This window comes from Schistocerca serialis, chromosome 3 (assembly GCF_023864345.2).
Source record: "Schistocerca serialis cubense isolate TAMUIC-IGC-003099 chromosome 3, iqSchSeri2.2, whole genome shotgun sequence".
NCBI lineage: Eukaryota > Metazoa > Arthropoda > Insecta > Orthoptera > Acrididae > Schistocerca > Schistocerca serialis.
In genome coordinates this window covers 322614488-322628567 of record NC_064640.1, presented here as the reverse complement: position 1 = coordinate 322628567, position 14080 = coordinate 322614488, and the positions used below count along the sequence as shown (strand labels likewise).

The following is a 14080-nucleotide window of genomic DNA, read 5'->3' as shown; positions in this document are numbered from 1 at the left end:
TACCCAGAACAACCACCTCTGGCCATAATAACGGCCTTGTTACGCCTGGGCATTGAGTCAAACAGAGCTTGGATGGCGTGTGCAGGTACAGCTGCCCATGCAGCTTCACCACGATACCACAGTTCATCAAGAGTAGTGACTGGCGTATTGTGACAAGCCAGTTGCGGCCACCATTGACCAGACGTTTTCAATTGGTGAGAGATCTGGAGAATGTGCTGGCCAGGGCAGCAGTCGAACATTTTCTGTATCCAGAAAGGTCCGTACAGGATCTGCAACATGCGGTCGTGCTTTACGCTGCTGAAATGTAGGGTTTCGCAGGGACCGAACGAAGGGTAGAGCCACGGGTAGTAACACATCTGAAATGTAACGTCCACTGTTCAAAGTGCCGTCAATGCGAACAAGAGGTGACCGAGACGTGTAACCAGTGGCACCCCATACCATCACGCCGGGTGATACGCCAGTATGGCGATGACGAATACACGATTCCAATGTGCGTTCACTGCTATGTCGCCAAACAGCGATGCGACCATCATGATGCTGTAAACAGAACCTGGATTCATCCGAAAAAATGACGTTTTGTCATTCGTGCACCCAGGTTCGTCGTTGAGTACACAATCGCAGGAGCTCCTGTCTGTGATGCAGCGTCAAGAGTAACCGCAGCCATGGTCTCCGAGCTGATAGTCCATGCTGCTGCGAACGTCATCCAACTGTTCGTGCAGATGGTTGTTGTCTTGCAAACGTCCCCATCTGTTGACTCTGGGATCGAGATGTGGTTGCACGATCCGTTACAGCCAGGCGGATAAGATGCCATTCATCTCCACTGGTAGTGATACGAGGCCGTTGGGATCCAGCAAGGCGTTCCGTATTACCCTCCTGAACCCACCGATTCCATATTCTGCTAACAGTCATTGGATCTCGACCAACGCGGGCAGCAATGTCGCGATACGATAAACCGCAATAGCGATAGGATACAATCCGACATTTATCAAAGTTGAAAACGTGATGGTACGCATTTCTCCTCCTTACACGAGGCATCACAACAACGTTTCACCAGGCAACGCCAGTCAACTGCTGTTTATGTATAGGAAATCGGTTGGAAACTTTCCTCATGTCAGCACGTTGTAGGTGTCGCCACCGGCGCCAACCTTGTATGAATGCTCTGAAAAGCTAATCATTTGCATATCACAGCATCTTCTTTCTGTCGGTTAACTTTCGCGTCTGTAGCACGTCATCTTCGTGGTGTAGCAATTTTAATGGCCAGTAATGTTATTAGGTAATTCATTTCGCTTTGCTAGTGTTGACTATCTGAATCAGCTTTAGCTGCAATTCTCGCATCATCAGCAAGATGAATTAGCTAAATTTCTTGAATATGTGATAAAAGCTCATTTATATAAAACAAGAGCAAATGCTGTTCTCTGTGGCACAAAAATGCGGCGAATGCTTTCAAACAGATGGTCGACACCCTCGCATCGCGACATTATGGTGGAGCTGTGCCCTTAGATGGAACACACGTTAGGAGCATTGCGGCTTCTATTTGACGTGTATGATCTTTGGAACGGAAATTACGAAGAGCTGCTGGGGCGCGCTTATCGCGGTGTCAGAGGGTCGCGGCGCACATTCGGGCGCAAAGTAGCCACTCCTGACTGCGCCAGTGGCAGTCCGCTGGCGACCCTCAGAGACGCAGCACGCAGCAGCAACCGCTGAGCAACCAGTAAGCCAACCCACAAGCCCCAGCCTTGGTAACACTCGCACGTGCCCGCAACTACTAGGAGGCTTCCATGGCATATAATAATCGTGATACTTCCATTTATTAAAACATTCAAGAAACTACTCTTCGATAATAACATTTTTTGCGCCTCAGTTTGGGTGACAAATGGCATGGCTACTTTCATGGCCTAAAATTTATTTCGTCAGACTATCCGTCAAATGCGGCCTATCTTAAATGAAAATCGATAAGCAATTGCGTTGGAAGATCTGAATTCATGTACACACTATGACGACCAGTCTCTAAGGTATTTGTCTTATCTCCCTATACTCTTACCACATTGTCCCAGTCCCAAAATACTGCGAGAAGCGATAAAGCACATTCTCCGTACATTGCAGACAGGTGTTCTCTGCTTTACTGTGCAAATTTCGGAGATGCAGATCAGACACTTAACTTCATTTGAGATTCTCGAGGAATAGGCTCAGCTATGCGAGGAACAAGACGTTCCATTCTTTAACAATAATTTGATATTCTTTTTTAAGTGATGAACGAGAAGCAGGATAAATTTGAACGTTTTTATGCCTACCGAGATAACACGCCGCGTGGTGGCTCAATGTGGCACTACAAGGATAACTCGCGTATGCAAACCCTTCTGCTGATAACCCACAGAGGTCCCACTGATTATTTCTCTTAAGACAAATTACTGACCATCTTCACTGATTTCAGGCACTGTATGCCGCAGTCTTTCGCATGTGTAGAGCTTATCTGCCGTCAACAAACATGGAAAATTAGTTCCACGGAGATTTAGCAGGCAACAAATGTTATTTTCGAATATTATAACAGTTAATAGACGAAACAAAAATGTAATGGGAGCACAGGGAGATCATATTGTTCAATCAAAAATATTTTTAATGTTTTTCGAAACAAATAGTGCAGCTGAAACTGAGCAAAGAGCACGAAACGCTTTGGACACAATCGGAGCTTGTCCCGCTGGGGACGGCAGCGCTTTTTGTGGTATCCGTTTCGTTATTTTTCATTCTAATAACTGCCTACTGTAAAAGTACAACTTCGAAGCGTACCCCGTTGGTGCACTGATTCTCTTTATTTATTACTGTTATGACTACTGCACAAGCAGATCATGTGTAATGTATGTGAGTGTGAGTAATCACGAAGTGTCTCTGTGTCTATGAGTGTATTAGACTCTTTCTTTGCTTTTGATCCGTTATGCTCTACTTACGTCGTTGGAACCAGAACTGCCAATGCGTGTGTGCGTGCGCGCGCGCATGTGTGTGTGTGTGTGTGTGTGTGTGTGTGTGTGTGTGTGTGAGAGAGAGAGAGAGAGAGAGAGAGAGAGAGACAAAGAGAGAGAGAGAGAGAGAGAATTTTTCTGTATGTACACGAATGTTCTGTATCCTTATTTATGGCTTATTATGTCACGTGAGATTTTCGGAATGATTTTCTTTACTCGTGTGAACTTTCGTATGGGATATCATGAACGGTGGGTCAACCATCCACTTTGAAAGGTGCGTTGATATACATAGCCTTCCCTCTCGAACATCTCTAAAGGTGACAGCCAAGCTGTTAATGTTGGTCCATCTACATGTGGCAAACGGATCTCCAGCAATAGGTTCTTACATCCTTTCGTCAGAAGACACTGCCGATAGGTTTGGAATGTAACACAGGATACTGATATACAGTCTGGTGATCATTACGTATCTGTCGCCACCTCTTCTCATATGTATCATCAGATTCTGATAACGAAAATTTGTTCCGCTAGCAGAACCAAAAACAACAATCTTTGTGTCGAGTTCCGCATAATCAGTTAATCTGTAAACTGTTGTTTGATTGCTCTGTGAACTATGAGATGGGGTAATTTTGACATGCGGGATGTTCTCAAAGCTCAGTTTGAAGCCTGAAGTTAAAAGGAGTTTAGCAAGAATAGGCATTGCCTGCAGGGGGAGCGACTGTTCAAACAAAGTTTTTGAAAACAGCAATTGGTCGCACTTAGTATTCTATATTTACCGGTTTCGCTCTTCGAATCAACAAGTGCATCATCAGAATATACAAGGTAAAAGGTATAAATTGAGATAAGACGGAAAACTTACATTGACGTTACGTAAAGAACATTTAAACGGAAGTTACCATATTGGAAATAGAATATGTACTTAACGTAACGTCACTGTAAGTTTTTCGTATTATCTGAATTTGTGTCCTTTACAATGTATATTCTGATGATGCTCTTGTCCATTTGAAGAGCATATTTGAAGTCCTGTTAGATTCTAACTGGATGCCAGGATTTTGAAATCTTTAGCTGAGAATCACCTCAGAACTTTGACAAAAAGAGTAATTCGGTCATATTCGGATATAAAGAAATGGAAAGGGGATGGACCGGTAGAGGTGCAATGTGACTTTAACATCATGAGAGTTAAGTTGCGTATCGAAATTAGTTCAAAAACTTGATTGGTTTCGGCGTAAATTAGAGATCATTATCGTTTATCATGGCGCAATTTTCATCGTTTTGTTAAATTTAGTATTTCATGCGTAGTTTTATATCAAAAAATTTAGAATGTTGCTGTGTTTTTACGTTAGTAACTGTGAATGAGACAAAGAAACTTGTAATATAGCATCACCTGTGTTCGCTGCAGTAGGAGCTTGATACTTGTCTACAGCAGTATTTAAAATTTCTGAGTTTAATATCAGACCTGGCAAGAGGCATTTCGAACATTTTGAGATTTTTGATCTCAAGTGTAATAAGAGTGTTTTCTTTTCATTATGCGTCAATATTGGGCCTCTCTTCATTTCCTGAGAACGTAGAGAGGTTTTCGATATCAGGGAGCAAGGTAGGAAAATGAAGGCGGATATTGAAGTCCGATCTGACGTACAAAGCTTTAAGATTTTGTGGTATATACGCAACTTAACGCAGAGCTTGTGCCAGCACTAGTAAAAAACCATCCAACGGTCGTGTCGCGTGTGTAACGGAACTACCAGTCTTACTTACTTTCAATAATTATTAAAAAGTGGAGAAGCTAATCCTGTGTCAACGGATAGGAAATATTACCCGTAATCTTCGTGTAAGCATCGACACAGAGACATCAGAGCAGTTTCTGCCGAGAGAAAGTGCCCAACATTACATTGACTATACAATAATATAAGTACATAAGTAAACTAGAAAATAATAGGTGTAAATAACTGTGGAGCTCAGGCAGGAGCTGTTGCACATTTCTTTATTGTATATCAGAAATAATAAATACGTGTATTTGCCCCAAGTCGTTATATTAGGCACGGCGATGTTAAAAATCGTAATTCATGATATTTATGTTCATGTTAACTGCAAAGCAGAAGAGAGTTGCAACTGAAATTAAGTAAATAAGTTATCTTGGTTCGGAACCTGACGCTTTCAGTGACTGCACACGAATTTGGAGACTGCAGTGACCATTACGAGTGATTCGTTACGTAAACCTCCACAGCCACCGTTTTTAATGCGTAGTCTATCGCATCCTAGTGATAGGGAGAACAAAAATACACAAAACACAACGTCCCTTCTGAAGCGTTACGTGCCATTGCAACATTTCCAGTCTAGCCACTGAAAATATGTTCCCCATCATTCTGGAACGACTATTTTAGGAAGTTCACAGCTAATTCTTTCTTATGCACGTGTTTAAATCTAGGTCATTGCACAGTCTTTAGTGAACCAGTATTCGATGGAACTTTAAAAACTCTAAAGGAAATAAAATGTTCCCAAAGCTCCGGGCTCAAGAAGTGGGCTACAGTTACTTCTACAACTGTACTTCGCAAAAGTCCATACGATATATAGTGGATGACGATCACATAGTGTACCTGTATCATTAGAACAGACTACAGCTCTACTCTCGAATGGTACGTGTGAAGAGTGACTAGATATACGACTCCCAGTTAGGCCTAATTCGTTGAATTTTACCGTCGAGTCACTACGCGATATGTATTTGCGTCTCCCAATATAGAATACCAGAGACACTCTTATTCTGACTACGCTAAACTTTGGTAGTTCTTCTTTTATACTCTGTTAACTCCATTTGGTGGATGTCCCATGCGAAAAAATAGTAATCAATAATGAGTCGGACGTGAGGATTCTAAGAAGTCTCCACTGTAGATGAGTTACACTGTCGATGATTTCTTTCAAACAACCTTAATTTGACACCAGTATTTCCTGAAAGTACATTTATGTGTTCGCTCGATCTAAAGTCAGTGTTAGAAAAAAGGCCTAAATAATTTTACGTTGTTGCCGACTCTAATGTCATTGCACATGGTGAAATTTGACCGTATTTCCGCAGGTTACTTTTTTTTCAGCTGTCACTCGTTGTACAGTCTGCAAGGCTTCCTGTATTTATATTCTTACGGAATTCGTGACTGGACTAAAGGTTGTCGTACTGTAGCGAAATTGAGGAATCATCTTCACCAACAACAACAACAACAACAACAACATCGGGAATTAATCACTTTGATACTGTTTTGACTTCAGGAATCCTAAAATTGGTATTTCCGTTTTTTCTATAGTCTTACACTGTAACTATGAAGTAGTTATTACACAATGTTAATTGATATCTATTATTTATTCTTTCAACAGGATTCAGTCATTTTATCTAATTTCCTTCAATATCTTTCCGTATGCTCTTTACCATAACCGTTTAGAGCAGAAGGAGATGGGTTTATAACCTGAAACTTGCAGGGGACAAGGCAAATGGTAGACTCAGTTCAGTGAGGCAGTTCAGGCAATATGCATCCCTACTTACGGAAGGAGTAACTTACTAGACATTAACCGGTCGGAGAGGCCGTGCGGTTCTAGGCGCTACAGTCTGGAACCGAGCGACCGCTACGGTCACAGGTTCAAATCCTGCCTCGGGCATGGATGTGTGTGATGTCCTTAGGTTAGTTAGGTTTAATTAGTTCTAAGTCCTAGGCGACTGATGACCTCAGAAGTTAAGTCGCATAGTGCTCAGAGCCATTTGAACCATTTGAACTAGACATTAGCCCGAAAAGTTTTCTGAGTATTTTTCGATTGTCTGTGACCGATGCACGGTCACAATGAAAGAAAAAACACAAAATCTTAAAAAAAGAGGTAAAGATATTTGCGGCTGATTTGAGCATTAACAGGTGATCAACAAACAAAAATTAATTAAACTGAGGACTACTTTTATTATTGTTGTTTTAGTCTGGAATTTCATAGTTAGTGTTTGGTTATACTGTTTTGTTCTGTGAGTTAACAAGTCCTGAATATTTTCTGGCGCTTTCTGTGATACTAAGAGGGCGTGCTGAAAAGTAATCTCTCAGAATTTTTTGTGTGAAACCTCATAAAGCTTCTTAAATAAAACAAAGTTGATTAACATTCTACATCTTTATTCTTCATGTCTACATATTTATTTCTCAACATAGTCACCCTGGCAACGAACACATTTCTCTCCACGAGAGACCAGTTTGTTGATCCCGTCACTCCAGAATGTTCAACATTGTTGATCAAGCCACAGATCTCACCTTTGCTTGTACCGCTTCATCACTATCAAAGTGAAGTCATAGAAGGTGTTCTTTAAGTTTCGGAATCAGATAAAAATCTGATTTCACACACGTCGAGGTAGCACCATCATTTCCTTTATTACGAGCACGAACAACCAAACGTCACACATTACTAATATTGATACAATCATCACCATACATATCTGTCATTCGTCTATGGATTTCAATTGCCGGCCGTTTTTTGCAGTTAGAAACTCGATTGCAGCACGTTGTTTCTCACCCACAGACATAGTTACGTTACACACCACCAAGTTACATGCAACAATTCAGAGCACTCCAGCGGCAGAAGGAACCGAGTAATAAGATGTCATACCTCAACCGATATTGACAACAGAATAAAAAATTCGGAGGCATTATTTTTCTGCACTCTCACGTATATACGGGGTGATTCAGCTGCCTCTACCCCTCTCGTTTTATGCAATACGCAATATTATAACTGGCCTTCATAAACCACGAGAGAGATTTTCTTATTTTCTCACTCATTAAGTGCACCACTTCCACACTCGGCCCCATCGGTCAGGATCTTCAGTATGTCGTTCATGGCACTCCCTCTTACAACCGTACAAAAATTTGCGCCTGCACGAATTACATCCTATATTCGACATTTTGGTCTTCATTGACTGACTGGCCGGCCGAAGTGGCCGTGCGGTTAAAGGCGCTGCAGTCCGGAACCGCAAGACCGCTACGGTCGCAGGTTCGAATCCTGCCTCGGGCATGGATGTTTGTGATGTCCTTAGGTTAGTTAGGTTTAACTAGTTCTAAGTTCTAGGGGACTAATGACCTCAGCAGTTGAGTCCCATAGTGCTCAGAGCCATTTCACCCATTTTGACTCTTCATTGACTGGCCTTTTTACGCCACCGACCTAGTCGAGCACGTATGATTCGTAAGAGTGACGTTTGTCAAAACTTTACCTAATTTTGCGAATTTTAACAGCATAAAATAAAATAAATAATTACATCGTTGTATACGTCAGGCCTTCTGATTACGAAACTACAGTGCTCTGAGTGTTAGGCCTGGATAGAACTGTCAACGTAATTGATTTTAGTGTAATGATTACAAAAGTTGTTTATGTTTCATTACTCTCAGATGCACGTTGAAGTTAGTATCATAAACGAAATAGCAAACTACGTTGGAGGCGTAATAGCCCAATCAATTGAACCAAAAAAGGTCGGATATTGGGAATAGTTTGTGTAGTCGGAAACTGTTGTACAATGGTTGGAGCGAGTGCTACAAACCACATCCGTTCTGAAAATCCTAGCTGGTGTGGGACGAGTGTGGGGCTGGAGGTGGGTTTGAAAGTCCCTTTTGTGCGTTTTTCGTGAATAACTCGAAAACCGTCGCCTCCAGCGGAAACGTATCACAATACAAAATTTAACTACATTAAATTTCCCACAAAGAGGTCCCGTTCATTTGTCTGTAGAACTAACAGTTTTCGTGCAGCGAGAGAGAGAATATGAAAATCTCAAGCGTGGTTTATGAAGGAAAGGTATAACATTGTGAGTAGCATAAAACGAGAGCAGTACGGACAGCTGAATCACCTTGTACAATATACAGTATATGCCGGGTGATCAGAAACAGTCTCAAAAGCTTAAAAGGGTGTTGCAGGAGAAGTTATTCTGAAAAATAATTTTTAAGAAAAAAATTCGATATGTTGCCCCGTTTCCGACATATTTAGCATTCAAGTTAGCCAATCAGATGGTCTCACAAACAAGAACTTGCACGCTCTAAGATGCGGTAATGCACAGACATCTGTGGTTATGTGCATTAGCACTTGTTCAAATGTTCATTACCAGTTAAACTCTGTCTTTTCAGAAGTGATAAATTTAAGCTAGGTAAACAAAAGGTACGTTTGTTCGGTTCGAGGAAACCAAACGAAGACCACAGTTGGCGACACTTTTTCTGGCAGGCTGCTTGAATTTGCGCACACGACTACCTGATTGGCTAACTTCAATGCTAATTAAATCTGGAATGGCGCAACGTATAGGATTTTTTTTTCCTTAACAATTATTTTCAGCACAACCTCCCCTGCAGCACCCTTCCAAGCCTTTCAGACTGTTTCTGTGTGTATGTGTGTGTGTGTGTGTGTGTGTGTGTGTGTGTGTGTGTGTGTGTGTGTGAGTATGTTCTCCAGCTCGCTACGCGCAAACTGTTAGTCCTACATTGGTTGTGAACTGTCTGTTAAAACTGAAGAAATTGTAAAAAGGTAGGAAATTAAGGAGATGTAGCCTGATACGTTGAAAGAACGAGAGGTTGTTGAGAGTGCCGGAGGGAGCATTAGGCAAAGAGTGACTGAAACGAGAGAAAGAAGTACAGCAGAAGACGAATGGGTAGCTTTTACAGATGAAATAATGAAGGAATCAGAGGGTCAAATAGGTAAAAATATAAGGCTTAGTAGAAATCCTTGGATATCATATGAGATATTAAATTTAGTTGACGAAAGGAGAAAATATAAAAATGCAGCAAATGGAACAGGTGAAAGGGTGTAAAAAAGGTCTAAAAAATGCGATTGGTAAACAGTTGGCTCAAATGGCTCTGAGCACTATGGAACTCAACTGCTGAGGTCATTAGTCCCCTAGAACTTAGAACTAGTTAAACCCAACTAACCTAAGGACATCACAAACATCCACGCCCGAGTCAGGATTCGAACCTGCGACCGTAGCGGTCTTGCGGTTCCAGACTGCAGCGCCTTTAACCGCACGGCCACTTCGGCCGGCTTGGTAAACAGTTGCAAAATGACTGTGCATGAATGGCTAAAGGACAATTGTAAGAATACAGAAGCGTATATTACTAGGGGAAAGATAGATACCGCCTATGGGAAAATTAAAGAGGCCTTCGGAGAAAAGAGAAGCAGGATGGAAAACGTGTACTAAGCAAAGGAGGGGAAGCTGAGAGCTGGAAGAGTATACTTAGGGGCTATGTAAGGGAAATAAACTTTAAGGTAATACAGTAAAAATGTAAGAGGACGCCGGCCGGAGTGGCCGAGCGGTTCTAGGCGCTACAGTCTGGAACCGCGCGACCGCTACGGTCGCAGATTCCAATCCTGCCTCGGGCATGGATGTGTGTGGGGTCCTTAGGTTAGTTAGGTTTAAGTAGTTCTAAGTTCTAGTGGACTGATGACCTCAGAAGTTAAGTCCCATAGTGCTCAGAGCCATTTTTTTTTGTAAGTGGACGTAGATGAAGACGAGATGGGAAATACGTTACTGTGAGAAGAATTTGGCAGAGCACTGAAAGACCTAAATCGAAACAAAGCCCCTCGAGTAGATGACTTTCCGTCAGAACTACTGAAATCCTTGGGAGAACCAGTCACGGCAGAACTATTCCATCTGGTGTGCAAGATGGATGACACAGGCAAAATACCCTCAGAATTCAAGAAGAATGTAATAATTCCAATTCCAAAGAAAGCAGATGCTGTCAAGTGCGAATATAAGTTTAACAAGTCATGTTGCAAAACATGGAATGAATTATCTACAGAAGAATGGAAAAACTGGCAGAAACCGACCTTAAAGAAGATCAGTTTGGGTTGCGGAGAAATGTAGGGAGTAGTGAGGCAATACTAACCCTAAGACTTATCTTAGAGGATTGGTTAAGGAAAAGCAAACCAACATTTACAGCATTTGTAGCCGTAGGGAAAGTCTTTGACACTGTTGACAAGAATACACTCTGAAATTCTGAAGTTAGCAGGGTAAAATACACGCAGTAACAGCCTGTTTACAAATTGTATAGAAACCAGACGACAATTACACGAGTCGAGGGGCATGAAAGGGAAATGGTTGAGAAAGGAGTGAGACAGGGTTTTAAAATGGCTCTGCGCACTATGGGGCTTAACTTCTGAGGTCATCAGTCCCCTAGAACTTACAATTACTTAAACCTAACTAACCTAAGGACATCACACACATCCATGTCCGAGGCAGAGTTCGAACCTGCGACTGTAGCGGTTGCGCGGTTCCAGACTGTAGCGCCTAGGACCGCTCGGCCACTCCGGCCAGCCGACAGGGTTGTATCCTGTCCCCATGTTGTTCAGTCTTATTGAGCAAACAGTAAAGCTAACAAAAGAAAAATTGGAGAAGGAACTAATAAAAACTCTGAGGTTTTCCGATGATATTTCATTCTGTCATAGACAGCAAAAGACTTGGAAGAACAGTTCTATGGAATGGACAGTGTCTTGAAAGCAGGCTATAAAATGGACGCCAACGACCGCAAAACAAGAGTAATGAAGCGTAGTCGAATTAAATGTAGTGTTGCTGAAGGAATTAGATTAGAAAATGAGACACGAAAGTAATGGTGAAATAACTGATGATGGCCGAAGTAGAGAGGATATAAAATGTAGACTGGCAAGAAAAGCGTTTCTGAAGAGGAGAAATTTGTTTCCATCGAATACAGATTTATGTATTAGAAAGACTTTTTTGAAGGTACTTGTTTGGGGTGTAGCCTTGTGTGGAAGTGAAACACAGACGATAAAAAGCTCAGGCGCGAAGAAGTTAAAAGCTTTTGAAATGTGGTGCTACATAAGAATACTGAAGATGCTATCGACGATGTTATTCAATCCGTATATTGAGCAAGCAGTAAAGGAAACAAAAGAAAAATCCATGGAGAAGAAATAAAAACTTTGAGATTTGTCGATGACATTGTAATTCTGTCAGAGACGGCAAAGGACCTGGAGGAACAGCTGAACGGAATGGACAGTGTCTTGAAAGGGGGATATAAGATGAACATCAACAAAAGCAAAACGAAGATAATGGAATGTATTCGAATTAAATCGGGTGATCTGAGGGAATTAGATTAGGAAATGAGACGCTTAAAGTAGTAAATGAGTTTTGCTACATGGGGATAAAAATGACTGAAGATGGTCGACTTAGAGAGGATATAAAATGTAGACTGGCAATGGCAAGGGAAGCGTTTCTGAAGAAGAGAAATTTGTTAACATCGAGTATAGATTTAAGTGTCAGAAGTCGTTTCTGAAAGTATTTGTATGGAGTGTAACCATACATGGAAGTGAAACGCGGACGATAAATAGTTTAAACAAGAAGAGAATAGAAGCTTTCGAAATGTGGCGCTACAGAAGAATGCTGAAGATTAGATGGGTAGATTACATTACTAACGAGGAGGTATTGAACAGAATTGGGGAGAAGAGAAATTTGTGGCACAACTTGACTAGAAGAAGGGATCGGTTGGTAGGACATATTCTGAGGCATCAAGGGATCACCAATTTAATATTTGAGGGCAGCGTGGAGGTAAAAATCGTAGAGGGAGACCAGGAGATGAATACACTAAACAGATTCAGAAGAATGTATGTTGCAGTAGGTACTGGGAGATGAAGAAGCTTGCACAGGATAGAGTAGCATGGGGAGATGCATCGAACCAGTCTCTGGACTGAAGACCACAACAACAACAGGTTGGTAGATCATAAAACTAATAAGCTGGCACTGAAAGGAACTGGGGAGAAAATAAATTTGTAGCACAACTTGAGTAAAAGTAGGGATCGGTTGATAGAACATGGTTCAAATGGCTCTAAGCACTATGGGACTTAACATGTGAGGTCATCAGTCCCCTGGACTTAGAACTACTTAAACCTAACTAACCTAAGGACATCACACACATCCATGCCCGAGGCAGGATTCGAACCTGCGACCGTAGCAGCAGCACGGTTCCGGACTGAAGCGCCTAGAACCGCTCGGCCACAGCTGCCGGCTGATGATAGAACATGCTCTGAGATATCGAGGGATAACGAGTTTGATGTTGAAGGGAAGTGCGGAGGGTGAAAACTGCAGAGGGATATCAAGAGGTGAATACAGCAAGAAGATTCAGATAGATGTAGGTTGCAGTAGTTATTCGGAGTTTAAGAGGCTTCTTGCACAGGACAAAATACCATGGAGATCTGCATCAAATTAGTCTTCGGACTGAGATCACAACAATAAGGATAAATTTAAATCAATGTATCCCATAGGCATGTAAATACAGAGTGTCATTTTAATAGTGTTCGGCCAAGATATGCATGGTGTAACATTTTCCGTAACTGCAATATTAAGTTACCTGGGCTGTGTAATCAAGGAATGTATCGAGATACGAACCAGGAACTAACTAATCAACCATGCCGCCTGCTGCAACCTTAGCAAAGCTTCATATTCCGCACAGGGTTTATTTAGAACACACGACGACACTTTCAGCAAACGTAGGGAACTGACTCCTGGAAACGGTTTGCAATCATGCCTATGTGGGCAGAACATTGAATGCTGCTGCCTTCAAACCACCAGATGGTCAATTCATCATCGCACCTGATGATGGCGACAGGATAGATCGCCGAAATATTGTGTCCTTTGGACACTAACAGCCGACAGTGGACGCGGGAATTATTTTGAGATACTAAAGTTCTTTCCTCACGTCCTGCGTGAGATGGTGCTCAGATGTGTGAAAAAATAGAAACTTTTATAATTGTTTTCGTTTACATCTTAATTAATTAATACTTAAAAGTATTACAGTGCACATTGCTATTCCTAGGGTATTGTAGCCAAGCCTTGTCAGAACATAAGCCGTTTACAAGGCATAGTTAGCATTACTGCACTCAAACTCTACAGAAGTCAGGTATTAAAAATTATTCATGTTCTTCTGTGATATCCATCAATGGAGTGGAAGGAGTTAGCCACGAATAAATCCTTTTGAACTATTTTAAACTGTGCTTTACTAGTGACTGAACTTTTTATGGTAACTGGGAATCTACTGAAGATGTGTGTTGCTGAGTACTGGACACCTTTCTGGACCAAACTGAGTGACTTAATCTCTTAAAGAAGATTGTTCTTATTCCTTGCACTCATTCCGTAAATTGAGATGTTG

The 14080-nt window shown here is 41.7% G+C and overlaps 1 protein-coding gene across 1 annotated transcript in view; it reads left to right on the top strand.

Moving 5' to 3' along the window:
- The first annotated feature begins 1637 nt into the window (after positions 1–1637).
- LOC126470137 (phosphonopyruvate decarboxylase-like) overlaps positions 1638–14080 on the top strand; it is a 109247-nt gene continuing 96804 nt past the window's right edge. The window contains exon 1 of the mRNA XM_050097753.1: positions 1638–1711. The gene's annotated coding sequence lies outside the window, so the exon portion shown is untranslated. The remainder of the gene's footprint in view (positions 1712–14080) is intronic.